The sequence below is a fragment of the Cryptomeria japonica genome, unplaced genomic scaffold, assembly GCF_030272615.1.
Source record: "Cryptomeria japonica unplaced genomic scaffold, Sugi_1.0 HiC_scaffold_20, whole genome shotgun sequence".
Taxonomy (NCBI): domain Eukaryota; kingdom Viridiplantae; phylum Streptophyta; class Pinopsida; order Cupressales; family Cupressaceae; genus Cryptomeria; species Cryptomeria japonica.
In genome coordinates, this window is record NW_026728842.1 from 1,829,024 (window position 1) to 1,842,500 (window position 13,477).

Below are 13,477 nucleotides of genomic sequence, written 5' to 3' on the forward strand. Positions count from 1 at the left end.
GGTGTTAGGATGGGTGAGTGCTAGAGTGGGTGCCAAGGTGGGTGGGTGCTAAGGTGGATGCCAAGGTGGTTCACAGGGTGGGTGGGTTCTAGGGTGAGTTCCAAGGTGGGTCACAGGTTCAGTGCTAGGGTGGGTGTCAAGGCGGGTGTCGAGGTGCCTGGGTGCTAGGGTGTGGATGCCAATGTGGGTCATAGGGTGGGTACTAGGGTGGGCTGCAATGTGGGTGCCAAGGTGGGTAACATGCTCGGTGGGTTCTAAATTGGGTGCCAGGGTGGGTGTGCACCCACCTTGCCCGAGGTGGGTGCCAAGGTGCCAGTGTGGGTGGGTGCTAAGGTGGATGCCAAGGTGGGTGAGAAGGTGGGTGATAGGTTGAGTGGTAGGATGGGTGGGTGCCAAGATGGGTCACAGGGTGGGTGCAAGGGTGGGTAGGTGCTAGGGTTGGTGTCAGGGTGGGTGGGTGCTAGGTTGGGTTCCAAGGTGGGTGCGAGGGTGAGTGTCAAGGTGGGTCACAGGTTAGGTGCTAGGATGGGTGAGTGCTAGGGTGCAAAGGTGCCAGGGTGGGTGCTAGGATGGGTCGATGCTAGGGTGAGTGGCAAGGTGGGTCCACAAGTGTCAAGGTGGGTGCCGAGGTGGGTGCCAAGTTGGGTTCCAAGGTGGGTGCCAACGTGGGTGCTAGGGTGCGTGGGTTAAAGGGTGTGTCACAACGTGGGTGCCAGGATGGGTGCGCACCCACACTGGCCAAGACGGGTGCAAGGTTGGGTTCCAAGCCCGGTCACAGGCTGGGTGCTAGGATGGGTGGGTGCCAAGGTGGGCACCAGGGTGGGTGCACCCACCCTGGCCAAGGTGGGTCACGGGGTGGGTCCTAGGGTGGGTAACGGGGTGGGTACTAAGGTGCGTGCCAAGGTGGGTCATAGGGTGGGTGCCAAGGTGGGCACCAGGGTGGGTGTGCACCAACCCTAGCCAGGGTAGGTCACGGGGTGGTTGTCGGGGTGGGCTTCAAGGAGCCAAGGTGGGTGGCAAGTAGCCAAGTTGCGTGCCAAGGTGGGTGTCGGGGTGGGTGCCAAGGATCCAAGGTGGGTGCCAAGGAACCAAGGTGGGTGTCTGGGTGGGTGCCGAGGTGGGAGCCAGGGTGGGTCCCAAGGTGAGTGCAAAGGTGGGTGCCAGGGTCAAGGTGAGTGCCAATGTGGGTTCCAAGGTGCCAGGGTCAGGGTGAGTGCCAATGTGGGTTCAAAGGTGCTAAGTTGGGTGCGAGGTTGGGTGTGAGGGTGGGTGGGTGCCAAGGTGTGCTAGGTGGAAGCCCGGGTGGGTCGGCATCCCATGGGTGTCGAGTTGGGTGCCTGATGGGTGCTTCTTGTCAAGTTTTAGTCGTCGGGACTCATTTCGAGCCTTAGAGGTCGTTTCTTGTCCGGTTGCCCTGTCTTCGACCTGGGAACCCAATTTTGGTCCTCGGGTCCCATTTTTTTTTGTCTCGCATCCCACTTTTGGCCTGTGGCCTTTTCGGGGTCGATTCTCGTTTTGGGCATCAGAGCATGTTTCTTCTCCTAAAACCCAATATTTGTTTATTAAGTCTCGGAACACATTTTTGTTCTCGTGGACCCATCATGGGTCTTGGAACGCATTTGTGGTCCTTGGGTCCCATTTTGCATCCCGAAACTTGTGTTTTGGTGCTTGATCCCTATTTTGGGTGCCCACCTTGCACCAAGTGCGCACCCGGGGCAAACCGAGCGCCTTGGTGCACCGGGGCAAGATCGAGCGTGCACCCGAGGCGCCCCGAACATGCACCAAGGTGCACTCGGCCCACATGTGAGCGCAGGTCGTTGCGCCCGAGGTGGTGTGTGGGCACCGCGTTGCAGACGGGACACTGCACGCACACGACGCCCCGTCCAGGTGCACGCACGTAGGCCGGGCCGGGTGCACACCCGATGCCCTAGCAAGGTGCGTGCACCCGGGCAGGGCTCACACTTGGCGAACGGGGCGCACTTCGCGAGGGAGGGTGTGCACCTCGACGGGGGTGGGTGGCCGGGGTGGATTCGCACGTGGGTCGCGGTTTGCTAAGTACACACTGCGACAAGCTCATAACGGGTGCGATCATACCAGCGTTAGTGCACCGGATCCCATCAGAACTCCGCAGTTAAGCGCGCTTGGGCCGGAGTAGTACTGGGATGGGTGACCTCCCGGGAAGTCCCGGTGTTGCACCCTTTTTTAGTTTTTCGCCGGGCGTCGCAATGCTATTTGAATTAACCTTTTGCCCGTTTGCGTTCTCGTCGGGGCCGGGCCGGGCCGGGGTGCGTTGCCCGCACTACCGCGCGCGCCGGGGCGACACCGAGCGCGCACCCGAGGCGCCCCGAGCACACAGGCCACGGTGCAACCCGGGCGTTGTGCGCGCACCCCGGTGCGCCCGAGGTGCTGCGCGCGCACCCAGGTGAAATCGGTGTGCACCTCGGCCAGTGCGCGCTCGGTCGAGTCGCGCACGTTGGCCAAGGTGCACGGTGATGTTTCTTACTCTAAGGTTCCGCACCAGACGCCCGGGACAGGTGAGCGAAGCTGGGCGGGGCCGGGTGCGCGCCCGGGGCAGGTGCACGCAGCTGGAGAGAGCTTTGGAGCGCACCAGAGGTGCGCACCTTGGAGCACACTTCGGAGCGCACCAATGATGCGCTCCATTCAAAAGTTTCCTGAAAAGGCAAAAAAAGTTGAGATTATAGAATTTCCCACTTGAGAGATTGTAAAAAAAAAAAATTTAAAATGAAGGAAACGCGGGTGCCAAGGTGTGCGCGCCCGGGTGCGCAGCCCAGCCAAGGTGTGCGCACCAAGGCGCCCACCCTGGCGAAGGTGCACGCAAGGTGCGCACCCGAGGCAAACCGGACAATTAACCCAACTTTCGACTTCGCGCGCACCTGCGCACCTTGGAGCGCACTTCGGAGCGCTCCTTGGTGCGCACCAATCTTGGGCACCTCGGAGTGCACCATGGCGCCCACCAAGGTGCGCACCCGGGGCAAACCGAGCTTCGACTTCGTGCGCACCTTGGAGGCGCCCACCAAGGTGCGCAGCCCAGCCAAGGCGTGCGCATCAAGGTGCGCACCCGGGGCAAACCGAGCTCCGACTTCGTACGCACCATGGAGCGCACAAAAGGTGCGCAACCCAGCCAAGGTGTGCGCACCCCGGGCAAACCGAGCTCCGAATCGTGCGCACCAGAGGTGCACGCCATCGTGCGCACCTTGGAGCACACTTCGGAGCCCTCCTTGGTGCGCACCGATGTTGCGCACCTCGGAGCGCACCCGGGGAAAACAATGCAATTATACCGACTTTTGACTTCGTGCGCACCTCGAAGCGCTCTCGGGTTCGCACCTCGGAGCACACCGAGGTGCGCACCTTTGATGCGCTGCCTTCACCAATTTCCAGAAAAGGCAAGAAAACATTGAGAAGGTGTGCGCACCGAGGTGCCCACCCTGGCGAAGGTGCACGCGAGGTGCGCACCCGGGGCAAACCGGGCTCCGACTTCGTGCACGCCATGCTGCGCACCTTGGAGGGCCATGGTGCGCACCTTGGAGCAAACTTCGGAGCGCTCAATGGTGCCCAACCCAGCCAAGGTGCCCACCGCGGCGAAGGTGCACGCGAGGTGCGCACCCGGGGCAAACCGGGCTCCGACTTCGTGCACGCCGCACCTTGGAGCACACTTCGGAGCGCTCCTTGGTGCGCACCAGGGCGCGCAAACCAGCCGAGGTGCCCACCCCGGCGAAGGTGCACGCGAGGTGCGCACCCGGGGCAAACCGGGCTCCGACTTCGTGCACGCCATGGTGCGCACCCGGGGCAAACCGGACTCCGACTTCGTGCAGGCCGCACCTTGGAGCACACTTCGGAGCGCTCCTTGGTGCGCACCATGGTGCCCACCAGGGCGCGCAACCCAGCCAAGGTCTGCACACCAAGGTGCCCACCCCGGCGAAGGTGCACGCGAGGTGCGCACCCGGGGCAAACCGGGCTCCGACTTCGTGCACGCCATGGTGCCCACCGCGGCGAAGGTGCACGCGAGGTGCGCACCCGGGGCAAACCGGGCTCCGACTTCGTGCACGGCGCACCTTGGAGCACACTTCGGAGCGCTCCTTGGTGCGCACCATGGTGCCCACCAGGGCGCGCAACCCAGCCAAGGTGTGCGCACCAAGGTGCACGCGAGGTGCGCACCCGGGGCAAACCGGGGTCCGACTTCGTGCACGCCGCACCTTGGAGCACACATCGGGGCGCTCCCGGGTTCGCACCGTGGTGGGCACCTCGGAGCACACCAAGGTGGGCAGCGAGGTGCGCACCTTTGATGCGATGCCTTCACTAATTTCCATAAAAGGCAAAAAAAAACGAGATTTTAAAATTTCCGTTTTGAAAGATAGTGAAAAAAAGGGAATGCTGGTGCCATCTTGAGCCCGCCCTGGTGCGCAGCCCAGCCAAGGTGTGCGCACCAAGGTGCCCACCCTGGCGAAGGTGCGCGCCCGGGCAATTAACCCAACTTCCAACCTCGCGCGCGCCAGGGTGGGAGCGCACCCAACAACCGGGCCTGGGAAGAGCCAATGCGAGAAACCCCACCAAACGCTCTGACAAAAAAAGAGGGGGCGCTCCAGTAACCCCGCTTCGGAGCGCACCCTGGGCAAACCCAGCCAAGGTGCCCACCCCGGCCAAGGTGCAGGCGAGGTGCGCACCCGGGGCAAACCGGGCTCCGACAACGTGCACGCCGCACCTTGGAGCACACTTCGTAGCGCTCCCGGGTGCGCACCTTTGATGCGCTGCCTTCACTAATTTCCAGAAAAGGCAAAAAAAAAAGGAGATTTTGAAATTTCCGTTTTGAAAGATAGTGAAAAAAACGGAACGCGGGTGCCATCTTGAGCCCGCCCTGGTGCGCAGCCCAGGCAAGGTGCCCACCCTGGCAAAGGTGCGCACCCGGGCAATTAACCCTACTTCCGACTTCGTGCGCGCCAGGGTGGCAACCGGGCCTGGGAAGAGCCAATGCGAGAAACCCCACCAAACGCTCCGACAAAAAAAGAGGCGGCGCTCCAATAACCCCGCTTCGGAGCGCAGCCGGGGCAAACCCAGCCAAGGTGCCCACCCCGACGAAGGTGCACGCGAGGAGCGCACCCGGGGCAAACCGGGCTCCGACAACGTGCACGCAGCACCTTGGAGCACACTTCGAAGCACTCCCGGGTGCCCACCGGCGTTGCGCACCGTGGTGGGCAGCGAGGTGCGCACCTTTGATGCGCTGCCTTCACTAATTTCCAGAAAAAGGCAAAAAAAAATGAGATTTTAAAATTTCCGTTTTGAAAGATAGTGAAAAAAAAGGAACGCGGGTGCCATCTTGAGCCCGCCCTGGTGCGCAGCCCAGGCAAGGCATGCGCACCAAGGTGCCCACCCGAGGTGCACACCCGGGGCAAACCGGGCTCCGACTTCGTGCAGGCCGCACCTTGGAGCACACTTCGGAGCGCTCCTTGGTGCGCACCATGGTGCCCACCAGGGCGCGCAACCCAGCCAAGGTCTGCACACCAAGGTGCCCACCCCGGCGAAGGTGCACGCGAGGTGCGCACCCGGGGCAAACCGGGCTCCGACTTCGTGCACGCCATGGTGCCCACCGCGGCGAAGGTGCACGCGAGGTGCGCACCCGGGGCAAACCGGGCTCCGACTTCGTGCACGGCGCACCTTGGAGCACACTTCGGAGCGCTCCTTGGTGCGCACCATGGTGCCCACCAGGGCGCGCAACCCAGCCAAGGTGTGCGCACCAAGGTGCACGCGAGGTGCGCACCCGGGGCAAACCGGGGTCCGACTTCGTGCACGCCGCACCTTGGAGCACACATCGGGGCGCTCCCGGGTTCGCACCGTGGTGGGCACCTCGGAGCACACCAAGGTGGGCAGCGAGGTGCGCACCTTTGATGCGATGCCTTCACTAATTTCCATAAAAGGCAAAAAAAAACGAGATTTTAAAATTTCCGTTTTGAAAGATAGTGAAAAAAAGGGAATGCTGGTGCCATCTTGAGCCCGCCCTGGTGCGCAGCCCAGCCAAGGTGTGCGCACCAAGGTGCCCACCCTGGCGAAGGTGCGCGCCCGGGCAATTAACCCAACTTCCAACCTCGCGCGCGCCAGGGTGGGAGCGCACCCAACAACCGGGCCTGGGAAGAGCCAATGCGAGAAACCCCACCAAACGCTCTGACAAAAAAAGAGGGGGCGCTCCAGTAACCCCGCTTCGGAGCGCACCCTGGGCAAACCCAGCCAAGGTGCCCACCCCGGCCAAGGTGCAGGCGAGGTGCGCACCCGGGGCAAACCGGGCTCCGACAACGTGCACGCCGCACCTTGGAGCACACTTCGTAGCGCTCCCGGGTGCGCACCTTTGATGCGCTGCCTTCACTAATTTCCAGAAAAGGCAAAAAAAAAAGGAGATTTTGAAATTTCCGTTTTGAAAGATAGTGAAAAAAATGGAACGCGGGTGCCATCTTGAGCCCGCCCTGGTGCGCAGCCCAGGCAAGGTGCCCACCCTGGCAAAGGTGCGCACCCGGGCAATTAACCCTACTTCCGACTTCGTGCGCGCCAGGGTGGCAAACCAGGCTCCGACTTCGTGCAGGCCGCACCTTGGAGCACACTTCGGAGCGCTCCTTGGTGCGCACCATGGTGCCCACCAGGGCGCGCAACCCAGCCAAGGTCTGCACACCAAGGTGCCCACCCCGGCGAAGGTGCACGCGAGGTGCGCACCCGGGGCAAACCGGGCTCCGACTTCGTGCACGCCATGGTGCCCACCGCGGCGAAGGTGCACGCGAGGTGCGCACCCGGGGCAAACCGGGCTCCGACTTCGTGCACGGCGCACCTTGGAGCACACTTCGGAGCGCTCCTTGGTGCGCACCATGGTGCCCACCAGGGCGCGCAACCCAGCCAAGGTGTGCGCACCAAGGTGCACGCGAGGTGCGCACCCGGGGCAAACCGGGGTCCGACTTCGTGCACGCCGCACCTTGGAGCACACATCGGGGCGCTCCCGGGTTCGCACCGTGGTGGGCACCTCGGAGCACACCAAGGTGGGCAGCGAGGTGCGCACCTTTGATGCGATGCCTTCACTAATTTTGATAAAAGGCAAAAAAAAACGAGATTTTAAAATTTCCGTTTTGAAAGATAGTGAAAAAAAGGGAATGCTGGTGCCATCTTGAGCCCGCCCTGGTGCGCAGCCCAGCCAAGGTGTGCGCACCAAGGTGCCCACCCTGGCGAAGGTGCGCGCCCGGGCAATTAACCCAACTTCCAACCTCGCGCGCGCCAGGGTGGGAGCGCACCCAACAACCGGGCCTGGGAAGAGCCAATGCGAGAAACCCCACCAAACGCTCTGACAAAAAAAGAGGGGGCGCTCCAGTAACCCCGCTCCGGAGCGCACCCTGGGCAAACCCAGCCAAGGTGCCCACCCCGGCCAAGGTGCAGGCGAGGTGCGCACCCGGGGCAAACCGGGCTCCGACAACGTGCACGCCGCACCTTGGAGCACACTTCGTAGCGCTCCCGGGTGCGCACCTTTGATGCGCTGCCTTCACTAATTTCCAGAAAAGGCAAAAAAAAAAGGAGATTTTGAAATTTCCGTTTTGAAAGATAGTGAAAAAAACGGAACGCGGGTGCCATCTTGAGCCCGCCCTGGTGCGCAGCCCAGGCAAGGTGCCCACCCTGGCAAAGGTGCGCACCCGGGCAATTAACCCTACTTCCGACTTCGTGCGCGCCAGGGTGGCAAACCGGGCTCCGACTTCGTGCAGGCCGCACCTTGGAGCACACTTCGGAGCGCTCCTTGGTGCGCACCATGGTGCCCACCAGGGCGCGCAACCCAGCCAAGGTCTGCACACCAAGGTGCCCACCCCGGCGAAGGTGCACGCGAGGTGCGCACCCGGGGCAAACCGGGCTCCGACTTCGTGCACGCCATGGTGCCCACCGCGGCGAAGGTGCACGCGAGGTGCGCACCCGGGGCAAACCGGGCTCCGACTTCGTGCACGGCGCACCTTGGAGCACACTTCGGAGCGCTCCTTGGTGCGCACCATGGTGCCCACCAGGGCGCGCAACCCAGCCAAGGTGTGCGCACCAAGGTGCACGCGAGGTGCGCACCCGGGGCAAACCGGGGTCCGACTTCGTGCACGCCGCACCTTGGAGCACACATCGGGGCGCTCCCGGGTTCGCACCGTGGTGGGCACCTCGGAGCACACCAAGGTGGGCAGCGAGGTGCGCACCTTTGATGCGATGCCTTCACTAATTTCCATAAAAGGCAAAAAAAAACGAGATTTTAAAATTTCCGTTTTGAAAGATAGTGAAAAAAAGGGAATGCTGGTGCCATCTTGAGCCCGCCCTGGTGCGCAGCCCAGCCAAGGTGTGCGCACCAAGGTGCCCACCCTGGCGAAGGTGCGCGCCCGGGCAATTAACCCAACTTCCAACCTCGCGCGCGCCAGGGTGGGAGCGCACCCAACAACCGGGCCTGGGAAGAGCCAATGCGAGAAACCCCACCAAACGCTCTGACAAAAAAAGAGGGGGCGCTCCAGTAACCCCGCTCCGGAGCGCACCCTGGGCAAACCCAGCCAAGGTGCCCACCCCGGCCAAGGTGCAGGCGAGGTGCGCACCCGAGGCAAACCGGGCTCCGACAACGTGCACGCCGCACCTTGGAGCACACTTCGTAGCGCTCCCGGGTGCGCACCTTTGATGCGCTGCCTTCACTAATTTCCAGAAAAGGCAAAAAAAAAAGGAGATTTTGAAATTTCCGTTTTGAAAGATAGTGAAAAAAACGGAACGCGGGTGCCATCTTGAGCCCGCCCTGGTGCGCAGCCCAGGCAAGGTGCCCACCCTGGCAAAGGTGCGCACCCGGGCAATTAACCCTACTTCCGACTTCGTGCGCGCCAGGGTGGCAACCGGGCCTGGGAAGAGCCAATGCGAGAAACCCCACCAAACGCTCCGACAAAAAAAGAGGCGGCGCTCCAATAACCCCGCTTCGGAGCGCAGCCGGGGCAAACCCAGCCAAGGTGCCCACCCCGACGAAGGTGCACGCGAGGTGCGCACCCGGGGCAAACCGGGCTCCGACAACGTGCACGCAGCACCTTGGAGCACACTTCGAAGCACTCCCGGGTGCCCACCGGCGTTGCGCACCGTGGTGGGCAGCGAGGTGCGCACCTTTGATGCGCTGCCTTCACTAATTTCCAGAAAAAGGCAAAAAAAAATGAGATTTTAAAATTTCCGTTTTGAAAGATAGTGAAAAAAAAGGAACGCGGGTGCCATCTTGAGCCCGCCCTGGTGCGCAGCCCAGGCAAGGCATGCGCACCAAGGTGCCCACCCGAGGTGCACACCCGGGGCCAACCGGGCTCCGACTTCGTGCAGGCCGCACCTTGGAGCACACTTCGGAGCGCTCCTTGGTGCGCACCATGGTGCCCACCAGGGCGCGCAACCCAGCCAAGGTCTGCACACCAAGGTGCCCACCCCGGCGAAGGTGCACGCGAGGTGCGCACCCGGGGCAAACCGGGCTCCGACTTCGTGCACGCCATGGTGCCCACCGCGGCGAAGGTGCACGCGAGGTGCGCACCCGGGGCAAACCGGGCTCCGACTTCGTGCACGGCGCACCTTGGAGCACACTTCGGAGCGCTCCTTGGTGCGCACCATGGTGCCCACCAGGGCGCGCAACCCAGCCAAGGTGTGCGCACCAAGGTGCACGCGAGGTGCGCACCCGGGGCAAACCGGGGTCCGACTTCGTGCACGCCGCACCTTGGAGCACACATCGGGGCGCTCCCGGGTTCGCACCGTGGTGGGCACCTCGGAGCACACCAAGGTGGGCAGCGAGGTGCGCACCTTTGATGCGATGCCTTCACTAATTTCCATAAAAGGCAAAAAAAAACGAGATTTTAAAATTTCCGTTTTGAAAGATAGTGAAAAAAAGGGAATGCTGGTGCCATCTTGAGCCCGCCCTGGTGCGCAGCCCAGCCAAGGTGTGCGCACCAAGGTGCCCACCCTGGCGAAGGTGCGCGCCCGGGCAATTAACCCAACTTCCAACCTCGCGCGCGCCAGGGTGGGAGCGCACCCAACAACCGGGCCTGGGAAGAGCCAATGCGAGAAACCCCACCAAACGCTCTGACAAAAAAAGAGGGGGCGCTCCAGTAACCCCGCTCCGGAGCGCACCCTGGGCAAACCCAGCCAAGGTGCCCACCCCGGCCAAGGTGCAGGCGAGGTGCGCACCCGAGGCAAACCGGGCTCCGACAACGTGCACGCCGCACCTTGGAGCACACTTCGTAGCGCTCCCGGGTGCGCACCTTTGATGCGCTGCCTTCACTAATTTCCAGAAAAGGCAAAAAAAAAAGGAGATTTTGAAATTTCCGTTTTGAAAGATAGTGAAAAAAACGGAACGCGGGTGCCATCTTGAGCCCGCCCTGGTGCGCAGCCCAGGCAAGGTGCCCACCCTGGCAAAGGTGCGCACCCGGGCAATTAACCCTACTTCCGACTTCGTGCGCGCCAGGGTGGCAACCGGGCCTGGGAAGAGCCAATGCGAGAAACCCCACCAAACGCTCCGACAAAAAAAGAGGCGGCGCTCCAATAACCCCGCTTCGGAGCGCAGCCGGGGCAAACCCAGCCAAGGTGCCCACCCCGACGAAGGTGCACGCGAGGTGCGCACCCGGGGCAAACCGGGCTCCGACAACGTGCACGCAGCACCTTGGAGCACACTTCGAAGCACTCCCGGGTGCCCACCGGCGTTGCGCACCGTGGTGGGCAGCGAGGTGCGCACCTTTGATGCGCTGCCTTCACTAATTTCCAGAAAAAGGCAAAAAAAAATGAGATTTTAAAATTTCCGTTTTGAAAGATAGTGAAAAAAAAGGAACGCGGGTGCCATCTTGAGCCCGCCCTGGTGCGCAGCCCAGGCAAGGCATGCGCACCAAGGTGCCCACCCGAGGTGCACACCCGGGGCCAACCGGGCTCCGACTTCGTGCAGGCCGCACCTTGGAGCACACTTCGGAGCGCTCCTTGGTGCGCACCATGGTGCCCACCAGGGCGCGCAACCCAGCCAAGGTCTGCACACCAAGGTGCCCACCCCGGCGAAGGTGCACGCGAGGTGCGCACCCGGGGCAAACCGGGCTCCGACTTCGTGCACGCCATGGTGCCCACCGCGGCGAAGGTGCACGCGAGGTGCGCACCCGGGGCAAACCGGGCTCCGACTTCGTGCACGGCGCACCTTGGAGCACACTTCGGAGCGCTCCTTGGTGCGCACCATGGTGCCCACCAGGGCGCGCAACCCAGCCAAGGTGTGCGCACCAAGGTGCACGCGAGGTGCGCACCCGGGGCAAACCGGGGTCTGACTTCGTGCACGCCGCACCTTGGAGCACACATCGGGGCGCTCCCGGGTTCGCACCGTGGTGGGCACCTCGGAGCACACCAAGGTGGGCAGCGAGGTGCGCACCTTTGATGCGATGCCTTCACTAATTTCCATAAAAGGCAAAAAAAAACGAGATTTTAAAATTTCCGTTTTGAAAGATAGTGAAAAAAAGGGAATGCTGGTGCCATCTTGAGCCCGCCCTGGTGCGCAGCCCAGCCAAGGTGTGCGCACCAAGGTGCCCACCCTGGCGAAGGTGCGCGCCCGGGCAATTAACCCAACTTCCAACCTCGCGCGCGCCAGGGTGGGAGCGCACCCAACAACCGGGCCTGGGAAGAGCCAATGCGAGAAACCCCACCAAACGCTCTGACAAAAAAAGAGGGGGCGCTCCAGTAACCCCGCTCCGGAGCGCACCCTGGGCAAACCCAGCCAAGGTGCCCACCCCGGCCAAGGTGCAGGCGAGGTGCGCACCCGAGGCAAACCGGGCTCCGACAACGTGCACGCCGCACCTTGGAGCACACTTCGTAGCGCTCCCGGGTGCGCACCTTTGATGCGCTGCCTTCACTAATTTCCAGAAAAGGCAAAAAAAAAAGGAGATTTTGAAATTTCCGTTTTGAAAGATAGTGAAAAAAACGGAACGCGGGTGCCATCTTGAGCCCGCCCTGGTGCGCAGCCCAGGCAAGGTGCCCACCCTGGCAAAGGTGCGCACCCGGGCAATTAACCCTACTTCCGACTTCGTGCGCGCCAGGGTGGCAACCGGGCCTGGGAAGAGCCAGTGCGAGAAACCCCACCAAACGCTCCGACAAAAAAAGAGGCGGCGCTCCAATAACCCCGCTTCGGAGCGCAGCCGGGGCAAACCCAGCCAAGGTGCCCACCCCGACGAAGGTGCACGCGAGGTGCGCACCCGGGGCAAACCGGGCTCCGACAACGTGCACGCAGCACCTTGGAGCACACTTCGAAGCACTCCCGGGTGCCCACCGGCGTTGCGCACCGTGGTGGGCAGCGAGGTGCGCACCTTTGATGCGCTGCCTTCACTAATTTCCAGAAAAAGGCAAAAAAAAATGAGATTTTAAAATTTCCGTTTTGAAAGATAGTGAAAAAAAAGGAACGCGGGTGCCATCTTGAGCCCGCCCTGGTGCGCAGCCCAGGCAAGGCATGCGCACCAAGGTGCCCACCCGAGGTGCACACCCGGGGCAAACCGGGCTCCGACTTCGTGCAGGCCGCACCTTGGAGCACACTTCGGAGCGCTCCTTGGTGCGCACCATGGTGCCCACCAGGGCGCGCAACCCAGCCAAGGTCTGCACACCAAGGTGCCCACCCCGGCGAAGGTGCACGCGAGGTGCGCACCCGGGGCAAACCGGGCTCCGACTTCGTGCACGCCGCACCTTGGAGCACACATCGGAGCGCTCCCAGGTTCGCACCAGCGTTGCGCACCTTTGATGCGCTGCCTTCACTAATTTCCAGAAAAGGCAAAAAAAAACGAGATTTTAAAATTTCCGTTCTGAAAGATAGTGAAAAAAACGGAACGCGGGTGCCATCTTGAGCCCTTCCTGGTGCGCAGCCCAGGCAAGTTGTGCGCACCAAGGTGCCCACCCTGGCGGAGGTGCGCGCCCGGGGCAATCCGGGCTCCGACTTCGTGCACTGCATGGTGCCCACCAAGGCGCGCAACCCAGCCAAGGTGCCCACCGCAGCGAAGGTGCACGCGAGGTGCACACCCGGGGCAAACCGGGCTCCGACTTCGTGCACGCCGCACCTTGGAGCACACTTCAGAGCGCTCCTTGGTGCGCACCAGGGCGCGCAACCCAGCCAAGGTCTGCACACCAAGGTGCTCACCCCGGCGAAGGTGCACGCGAGGTGCGCACCCGGGGCAAACCGGGCTCGGACTTCGTGCACGCCGCACCTTGGAGCACACATCGGAGCGCTCCCGGGTTCGCACCAGCATTGCGCACCTTTGATGCGCTGCCTTCACTAATTTCCAGAAAAGGCAAAAAAAAAAAAAAAACGAGATTTTAAAATTTCCGTTTTGAAAGATAGTGAAAAAAACGGAACGCGGGTGCCATCTTGAGCCCGCCCTGGCGAAGGTGCGCACTCGAGGCAAACCGGGCAATTAACCCAACTTCCGATTTCGTGCACGCCAGGGTGTGTGCGCACCCAACAACCGGG

General features: G+C 62.4%; 1 non-coding gene across 1 annotated transcript; it reads left to right on the top strand.

The window, feature by feature from the left end:
* Positions 1-2,080: 2,080 nt before the first annotated feature.
* Positions 2,081-2,199, top strand: LOC131860861 (5S ribosomal RNA). Its single transcript, XR_009359945.1, has one exon. It is a non-coding gene; the product is annotated as a 5S ribosomal RNA (ribosomal RNA).
* The last annotated feature ends 11,278 nt before the right edge of the window (positions 2,200-13,477 follow it).